Below are 8,758 nucleotides of genomic sequence, written 5' to 3'. Positions count from 1 at the left end.
AGCTCCCCAGTCTTCGCACAGTGCCTAGCATCCCGACACACAGTGGCCCTCCTCTGCCTGCCCAGCCAGCTCCCAGGGGATGACCCCTCCACTCCTCCAGTTTCCTCCACACAGGCAGGCCCCTGCCTCTGGTCCTCAGAGAGCACGGCAGTTCCTGCCTCCCTGGATGGCCTGCACACTCGGCCTGGGAGGGTGGGTTGTTCCCCATTCAGTCATCCCTAGAGAAACAGGCGGAGAGTCCAGTGACAGACTGGGCGGGCCTGAGCAGCCCTCCAGCCCAGCCCCTGCTTTACGAGGAGAAAACTGAGGCCGAGGACCACCCAGGTGCTGAGGCCTGCTCAGGACCACCTGTGAGTAGGAGATCCAGGGTACCTAGGGCCAAAGAAGAGGGCAAGGGCAGAAAAAGGGAAGGACAGAGACACTTGCCCTCTCCGGAGTACCCGGCTCCCCCAGGGGAGGGCGGGCCTGTCCCTGTTACCTGAAAGGGCAGGTGTTGCCTGAGGCTAGGGTGTGGGGGGTTTCTGTAGGTGGCTGGGGGTGAATCACACTTTCCTGTGTGCTGCGTGTCCGCGTGTGGGTGTGCTGCATCAGCGTGCGTTGTCCTGCGTGTCTGGGGAGGCAGGCGTTACGTGTGGGACAGGCCCCAGGGTGCCGGCTTCTATATTTTGAGGAACCTTGCTTGAGATGGCTCTCAGCATGTGCAGGCTCACCTGCGTGCTTGTGTGTCCTGGAGCGGCCTCTGTCTGTCTTACCAAAATCGGGCGCGTGCAAGAGCGTGTCTGCACGTGTGGGTGTGCGCGCACAGGGACCCAGGAAGGGCTACATCTGGAGGCACGTAAATTCACTCCTCTATGCTGGCTGCGCAGAGATGGGGAAACACTGATGTGCTCCAAACTCCAGCCAACTCCGGTTCCTGAGTTTCCAGCTGTCCCAGCTGAGCTGTGCACAGATGTGGGCTGCTTTGCTGCAGTCAAAAGCAGACCTCCCAGGATTTTTCCAGAGGAAATGCAGAAATATTTTGGTGTCTGCTCTGGGCAGTAGGATAGAGAGTGGGGCTGGGGCTTGAGGATAGGGCTTCAAAACAGAGGGACCGCAGGTCAAAGGGAAACTGAGGAGGCAAGACCATCCCCCAAAGGCCAGTGTGGGGCCAGGGGGTCTGACGGCTTCCAGTTGTAGGGTCCTCAACATGACCCCGGCTACTACCTGGGACAGCGACGTACCAGACACCAGGGTTGCTGACCTCCAGCACCCAGCCCATCGCCCCTCAGCCTCTCCCTGGCCCCTCTCCTGGGCAAGTGCCCCACTGCCTTCTGTGAGAACACATCAACACACCTCCATCCCCTCCATCCTCCACACCATGGGCAGCGTGCCAGGGACGCACCACACAACACACATGTGCCCCAGCCACCACGGCACCGCCACCCACCACACCTGACCGCACGCACGCCATCACCACCACATTTGAACACACACGCACACACACACACACACACATCCTCCCTCACATCCTATGCCAATATTTCAGAACCACAGTCACAGATGACACACAAACACCCCCACCGCACACAAACTCCAAACTATACACTCCCACCCCCACAGTGATTCTGTACAACCATCCTGGACTCTTCATTAAAGTGCCCGTGCCCGGAAAATTTCCTCCGCCCCCATACACAGTTCCAGACCTTTCCAGGCCAGGGAAGAGGCCTGATACTGTTCTTAGGCTCCTCGTCAGCGCAAATTATTTAAAGCTTTAAAAGAATTTGACTTGCTCCTGTCTCACAATTACCTGGGTTGGCTTAAACCACCTCTCCCCCAAGGGATGAGTTCTCTCTTTCAACTATGCCCCTTCTTCGTCCCTGTCCAGGGCACAAAAGTGCCTCTCTTCTGAGCCAAAGGCCCCGAGACTGGGCCCCACCTGCCCTTCATCCTCTGAGGTGGGAGAGATCCTTGCACACCTAGCCAGCAAATTCTCATGGAAAGTTACCCTGTGCCTGGCATGTGTGGGGCAAGTGGGAGGCCTGGGGCTGACAGAGATGTTTTCTCTACCCATAGGTGTCGTACAGCTCAGCAGAAGACGGGACTTGGACTGCACTAAAGCCACATGACACCCTGCCAGGAACGGGGGGAATGTCCAGAGGTGGGAGAGAACACAGCCATCCCCTAAGTGCAGGTGGGCATCCAGGGGCAGTGGCATGTGGACAGGCCTCCCCCGATGCCCTGCATTTACCTCTGCTCCTCATGGGGGTGGGTCAAAGAATCTGATCTCACTTCCGCCCCCACAGAACTCTCTAGCACATCGCCCTGCTTTATCGCATGCATAGCACTTATCTGGATTTACCTTGCGTATTTGAATACCTGTTTTTATCTATCCCCACCCCGTATTAGCGAAGTGAAAGCAAGAACGGGGTCTGGTTTTAAGTCGTGGAAGGAAGGTAGATAGGGAAGGAGAGAGCCTCGTGCCGGGTGTGGGGACACGAAGCTCAGTGAGGAAGGAGGAAGCTAATGCTGGGCCGTGGAGGCCAGGCTGCGGAAGCCGTTAGGTTTGGAGCAGGGCACCGATGTGAACAGGCCCCTAGGCCAGCTACTGAGAGTGCAAAGGGCTTTTGACTATGGCGCATCTGGGTCTCAGAGGCAGCTAACTGATAGGTAAACTGCGTGTAGTACAAGATTCAAGTGTATGACCTTTAGCATCAGATTTCTGTATAAACCTATTAAAGCATTATAACTTACATTGCAGGGGTGAGATGGAAACAGATCGTCAGATAAACAAAAGAAACTCAGATCAGTCTTCCCTCCTTAGCGTCTTCCTCAGACCAGCTGACAGAAATCAGTCCTCGTTGGAGATGGGTTATTATGCAAAAGTCCGGTCCTGGAGAAAACATGTGTATACGGAGCCGCCATCTGCTTGCCTTCATCCCAAGCGCAGGAGGAGCGCTTGGTCCTACAGGCCTGAGAGGACAGTGGCTTAGTTACTCACCCTTTCCTAGGAGCCCCATTCCACCCTTTAGAGTGTGGACCACCAGCACACAGGGTCTCCCTCTTGCTGGGGAACAGCTTGATTTTAGAACCAAAAAGGTAGGGGATGTTGAGAGAGAATCCTTTCACGAGCTACCTGCCCACTTTCCCTAGCGGGGCAGGATGAATACTATGGGGAAGTTTCACTTCAAACTCTTTCCCATTGGAGGGAGGTTTTATCTCAGCAAATATCCAGGAAGGCCAGGAGGTGTGGGAGGGGCGCCCTATGGCACCTTTAGCACCTTCAGAACCTTCAGCACATTCAGCTGCTGTCCTGTGTACCAGAGACTCAACAGCCCCCCAGCTCCCTGTCCTAGAGCCGAGAGCATCAGGACTGTGTGGGGAGGCCGCACTGTGCAGAGCCGGGCCCTGAGCAGGGAGGAGGGATCCTGGGCTGTGGTCTTGACCCCCGGGGTTCCCTTATGAAGCAGGGCATCTCGCCTCTCTGATTGGAGCCAGGTCAATTCAGAGGCCCCAGGGTCCTGGAGGGAAGGGTCAGAGCAGCAGAACGGACTTGACAGAGTGGTGGGTCAGGGCATAGACTCTGAACTCATTGCCAGAGAAGGAAATTCAGCCCGCCTCTGCCCCTGACCAGCTCTGCTGCCTTGGGCAGAACAGTTCCCCTTTCTGCACCACAGTTTCCTCATCTGTAACCTGGAGATAACCATCACCGCTCTGCCTGCTTCAGAGGGATGCCGTGTGGGTCAAAGGAGACAGGAGAAGAAAGTCATTTGTGCTGCACACAAGGGGAAGATGAGGCCGCCCCCTCCTCCCTTCCTCACAGGATGTGGTAGCAGGAGGGACTGGAAGGCCCCGCACCCAGAATTAATTAGGAGGCTCTTGTTTCTCAGTATATGCCGGGGTCTGAGTCCCAGCTCCAACACTCACCAGCTAGGTAACCTTGAACCAGACAGCTCAGCATTCTGGACCTTATCCTTGAACTAGGAGAGAAGAAGCTCGTACCAGATGACCGCTAAGGTCTGCATTTGTCCCCTGATCCCTCCATCCCTAGACTCCAGAATTCTCCCTTCTGTCCTCTCTTGTTCTCAGCCAAGGGGAGACTGGTGGAGAGGAGACTGGGCTCCCAGGAGAAGGTACCGGCTGGCTGGCTGGCAGCTGAGAATAGCTGCGGGTGACGCAGGGGAGGGGACAGCAAAGGACCGGAAGTGAGCCTTCAAGAGCTCCTTGTGCAGATGGGCGAGAGAGGTAAGTGGGGGGCAGATGGCAAAAGGGAACCTTATTTGTTACCCTGGCACATGCCAGGCACCATCCTGGACATGGGGAATACAGAAGTGAGTACGTTCAGAGCCTTGTGCAGGGAAACAAGAGATGTAAACAGACGGTTCCCCAGGCATCAGAAGGGCTGGGGGAGCAGCCCCCAGCAGGTGACTTGGGGCACGAGGAGGGCCTGTCCCCAGCCACATGGGACAACTCGCTCCCAGACAGGCAGCCGGCTTGCTGCGATGATGGGAAAACACAGAAATTGCTCGGTGTCCAACAGCTCAGGGGTGGTTAAAAAAAAATAAATGCCCGAGAGAAAAGTGACTGGGTGGGATAATGAATGTTTTGTTGAAGAGGAAAATATTAGTTTGTGCAGCTCAGCATGCAAACACCTCAACTAACAAAACGGCTCAGAGGAAGCAAGGGGCACCACGGGCTTTTTCTCACAAAGATTAAAAAAGAAAAAGACAGCAGTCACAAACAGACCTCCTCGGTGGCTGAAAGCACATTCCCCACCAGGTGAGAAAACCAAAGCCCGGTGCTGGGCAGGGCAGGACCTTGCTGCCACTCCATCCTGAGTGAAGACTGACCTGCATGCAAATCCCACACCGCAGCTCCGGACCCAGTGCCTTCTCGTTTCAAGGCGCTCATTTCCGCTCCTGAGGTGATGGGGAATTTCTGCACACATGGGTCAAGCAACTGAAGGAACCAGAAAGTTCCACTTCCTGAGGGTGCATTCAGCAGGTGTCACTTCCAGACACAGGAAGGGCTGTGTCGTCTGCAGTTTATGTTTACAGTGGAAGGACCGGGTTAATAGGAGGAGATACGAGTTATTTTTGTTTCTATGACTATGAATTGTAAATAAGCGTTCAGAATCTCCAGGCAACTGGATGGGCCCACACGAGCCTCTCTCCAGACAGATGCCTAACTGACAGCAGCTGCCAATGAGTGCTAAGAAAGTCCTCCGGCCCCGCGTTGCCTGCTCTCCTCCCGGGTGCAGTTCCAGGCCTGCTGTCCCTCAGGGAATGGCTCTCACTTTAGACCCCCCTCTAAAGTTGGGACCAATAACAACTTTAATGTCCAACAATAGGGGCTTGTCCAAATAAATAATGAAGCAATTATATGATGAAACACTACATAGCCATTAAAAATAAAGTAATAGGGAAATTTTTAGTGACATGAAAAAATATTCGCAATTTATTAACTGAAAAAACTGAACTATTTATGGATAAAGTGATACAATGTCTTGGATTTGCTCAAAAAATAATTTAGGAGAGGGGGAAGTGAAGGAGGGTTTATATAAAACAAGATGGATCACAGGATGATAATTATAGAAGTGAAATAACTGGGAAATGGAATATCATTATACTATTCAGGCCACTTTTGTATATTTTCAAGATTCTCCACAATAAAGTGCTTTATAACTATGTACAATGTAGATGCATTGAAATATGGAGATGAAGTATAGAATAAAAGACATATATATCAAAAAAGAAAAAGAAAGAAAAGTTGGGACCAGGTCTCAAAAGACAAGTGTTCAGGAAAGATCCATTTCCCACTGTGTCTCCAGAATGCGCAGGGGCTGGGGCCCGAGGGAAAGTCTCTGACAGGCCTGTTGCAGCAGCAGCAAACTGACCTGGGACTCCCTCTTCCGTCCCTGACTACAACCAGATCAGCCCCAGAGTCCAGGCTGCGGGAGTCCTCAGCTGCGTAGGGACCAGGTAGAGCATCAAATAGCCAGAGACATGCCAGAGATCGCTGGGACAGGATCAGGCCTGGGTCTGGTGACCCCTCTTTGTAATCCCAGGGCAGATGCAGAGACAATAGGCCCCACCACGCCCAGCCTGTGGGGAGGGGGTTTGGGGTTTGCGGTTTGCTACCGGCAGGGCCTTGGCGGAGTTTGTGGCTCTGGCTCCAGGACCCTCAATCAGCCTGAGTCTTCCTGCACCAGAGCTGCCTGCTGCCCCCTTAGCCATCAAGACGGCCACATGCGGCCACTGTTCCTCCTACCTTGCTCCCCTAGGTCGTACCCCAGGTGCCCCTCTCGTGAGTGTTGACATCCCTACTTGAGCACCATAGGCAGGTCTTTGGCCAACCAGCTCTTTCCACTGTAGACCCCAGCGGTCAGGGTCAGGGCCTCTGTCTGTGGGTGCTTTCAAGGCCAATGTGGACCTGGCTTCGACTCCCAGCATTGCCCGATACAAACTCTTTGGTCTTTATAACGTTTTCACCCTTTCCTTAATATGAAATAGCAAAAATATCATTTCACAGATGTATTGTATTAAATGAGACAGTCTGGAAAAAGAAAAAAACCAGAACAGCATCCTGTTGATGTTGTCCACTTCTTCTTCCGTCTTAAGTTCCTAAGAAACAGACACTAAGGGAATGGCATGCCCTGACTGAGGTGCTCTTGGGATGAAGCCGGCTGGGGAGAGAGGGAAGCAGGAGTGGGTAGGGGGAGAAGTTGGGCTGCGATGCAGTCGCCACCAAGGTCTAGGCCAACCCCACCGGGAGCTCTGGAGCTGGGGTGGCCCTGCAGAGATGTCCTGCACTGAGCCAAGAGGGCCAAGCCTTGTACCCCGATCAACCAGTCATTGGATGCAAACCATCCCCAACCTCAGGAGGGGGCATAACCTTGGGCAATTCTGCAGGGACACCGCTCTGGACAGTGACGAGTGCCTCCATCCTGAAAGGGGCTCTGGGCGTACCCCAGCACCCGGTACGACAACCTCTCCTCTCTCTCCTCCTGCCCCAAGCCTAATACCAGTTTCCAAGAAGTGAGTTAAATTCACTCTAATAGAGACACTGACTGGGAATGAGAAAGCAGTCCTTCCAGTCTGGGCCCAAACTCTTAGATGTGGGGCTTTGGGCAAGTTCTTTCATTTCCTTTACCCTCAGTTTTCTCATTTTTAAATAGGATCTAATCACTTCTCTGCCTTTCTTAGGGGTTGTGAGGAGCTCAGAAGGCCATCATGAAATGGTGAGATGCTCTGAAACCTGTAGGACTATCACAGCGTGGTCCCCATGCAGACCATCGATTCAAAGTCAGCCCTAATTTGAGTTGCTTCCTCGTGTGCCCCGAGAAGTTCACTCCTTCCTGTCAGGCTGGACGTTCTTTTGTAAGGGGAGGAAAACGGATCACCCTAGCCATGGCCCACCCAGAGGGCCTCAGAATGAGAGAGCTGCTGGTGAGGGGACCGGAAGTGGGGCGGGCGTGCCAACAGCAGGGGTCTGAGCCCCTGGGCACCGACCTTTGATGAGGGGGTTGGCTTTTCCAAGGGACTGAAGAACAGTGTTGGGGGTGCCTGGACTGGAGACGGCACACGCCGTGCACTGGGGTGCTTCCTCTGAGTGGCTCGTTTGTTGTTTAACCACGTCCTGGTGGTGGAGCAGGTGGCCCTCCTGGTCGGCCCCTGACCCTTAGGAAGTCACAGCTGCCGCATTCATCCATCACCAGCCTCCCTCCCTGGGGTGAGATGTGCCCAGAAGCATCCTTTAAATCAGCAGGCTGCCTCTGCCTGCTCTGTGTGGGTCTGGCCCTCCACAGAGGTGAGTCATATTGTCTCCCCCAGGCCCAGCTTCGGGCATCATTTCTGGGTGTTTCAGAAGACGGCTTGCATTGCTTTTCCCTTCAACTGATTGCGCTGGTGCGAGTCCTCCCCCTAAACCATTTTACCCGATTTAATTCCTACTTTTTCCTCTCCTCACCCCCTTTTTCTCTAAGTCTTTTTGGTGGAGAAGAGTGAGGGAGGCCATCAAAGGAAACTGAATTTCCAATAGCAGTGCCCTCTGTGGACGCAGAGCTGGTTAAAGGTGTGAAGTCAGTGTTCCACTAAGACCCCCCACACCAGCTCTTTGCGCATCTGTGAATGCTGGCCTCACAGGGTCCCAGGCGACTCGGAAGCCTGCACACCGGCCTCTTGGAGTCTGCCTAAGCCGCCCATTGGCTTCAGCTGCTTTAATAAAGAAAAGGAAGCCTGAATTCTGGCAAGACCACTCTAGCCAGCAGCAGCAGCAGCAAGCAGCAGCTGAGAACTTGTTCAAATTCTCAGGCCCGATCTGAGACCTGCTGAAACAGAACCTGGGGAGGGAGACCCCGCCACCTGTCACTGAACAGACTCTCCAGGTGACTGGGCCGCCCACTGCAGGGCACGCAGGAGCCCCCTTCATCCAGCTCAGGAGAACGTGGTTGGCCTCTGCCTTCCGCAGAACAGGCCACTAGCGCCACCGAGACCAGGACAAGAGGGCAGAGGCGGGCGTGGCAGAGTGTCCGAAGTTCCTGGTGCAGCTGGTGAGAAGGGAGTCCAGAAGGACCCCGGGGGGAAGATTCTGGAATGCAGCCCAAAGTTCACAGAGGCCTGGAGACCTGGGCCGCTCCACAGACCCCAGGCAAAGGGGAGTTACTTCCGCCTGATGTGGCACCGTCCACCCGAGTCCACCTCTGACAACCCCTTCATTTCCCAGGAGAAAATCCCGAAGCCCTGGACAGTCAAGTCACTTGTCCGAAGTCTCTCAGAAAATT

The 8,758-nt window shown here is 54.2% G+C and overlaps 1 long non-coding RNA gene across 2 annotated transcripts; it reads left to right on the top strand.

Moving 5' to 3' along the window:
* Positions 1-242: 242 nt before the first annotated feature.
* Positions 243-4,717, top strand: LOC116661139. 2 transcript variants are annotated; one of them, XR_004316901.1, is made up of 3 exons: positions 243-350; positions 2,053-2,170; positions 4,066-4,717. It is a non-coding gene; the product is annotated as an uncharacterized LOC116661139 (long non-coding RNA). The 2 variants fall into 2 exon arrangements; XR_004316902.1 differs by having other exon boundaries at positions 2,801-4,717.
* Positions 4,718-8,758: the final 4,041 nt, after the last annotated feature.

This window comes from Camelus ferus, chromosome 33 (genome assembly GCF_009834535.1).
Source record: "Camelus ferus isolate YT-003-E chromosome 33, BCGSAC_Cfer_1.0, whole genome shotgun sequence".
In the NCBI taxonomy this organism is placed as follows: Eukaryota; Metazoa; Chordata; class Mammalia; order Artiodactyla; family Camelidae; genus Camelus; species Camelus ferus.
This window is presented reverse-complemented; position numbering and strand designations above follow the sequence as displayed.